Here is a 475-nt window from a genome sequence, read left to right as displayed (position 1 = left end):
CGCAGCCACACTGGGACAACGTCCTCTTCAGTCATAAGGGCGGTGGTCACAGCCACCGTATATTATCCTACCAAGAGTTTACGAGGCCACCATTACGTTGCGTCATTTACGACTACCAATAATCCTTACGTGGGCAAGCAACAAAATATCATAACCATGTCAACACGAGTGACACCACAGCAATTGCATATGAGGTTGCCTTTAAACCTTTGAAAACATTAACAGTTATCATACATCACTCAATTTTAAAGTGGCACTTTAAAACATTTGAATTACTTAAAACATAGGTACTTGGAAGTACCATTCATGAAATTCATTATATTCTGAATGAAGCAATTTCACTGAGTTTAATAATGTCACCCAAACCACAAGGACTACAATTAAAAGCATTTAATTTGATGATAAAATTTTCAGAGAGGCAAGCAGATCTGTTGACAATGAAATAAGCGGTGCTGAGCGCTATGAGGGGCAGCCC

General features: G+C 39.4%; 1 protein-coding gene across 1 annotated transcript in view; it reads right to left on the bottom strand.

Moving 5' to 3' along the window:
* LOC119593590 (ankyrin repeat domain-containing protein 17-like) overlaps positions 1–475 on the bottom strand; it is a gene marked incomplete at its 5' end in the record, with an annotated part of 10,744 nt that overhangs the window by 764 nt on the left and 9,505 nt on the right. The window contains 1 exon segment of the mRNA XM_037942544.1: positions 1–475.

The sequence above is a fragment of the Penaeus monodon genome, chromosome 32 (genome assembly GCF_015228065.2).
Source record: "Penaeus monodon isolate SGIC_2016 chromosome 32, NSTDA_Pmon_1, whole genome shotgun sequence".
Taxonomy (NCBI): domain Eukaryota; kingdom Metazoa; phylum Arthropoda; class Malacostraca; order Decapoda; family Penaeidae; genus Penaeus; species Penaeus monodon.
Note: the sequence above shows the minus strand (reverse complement) of the source record. Positions and strands in the feature narration are given on the sequence as shown.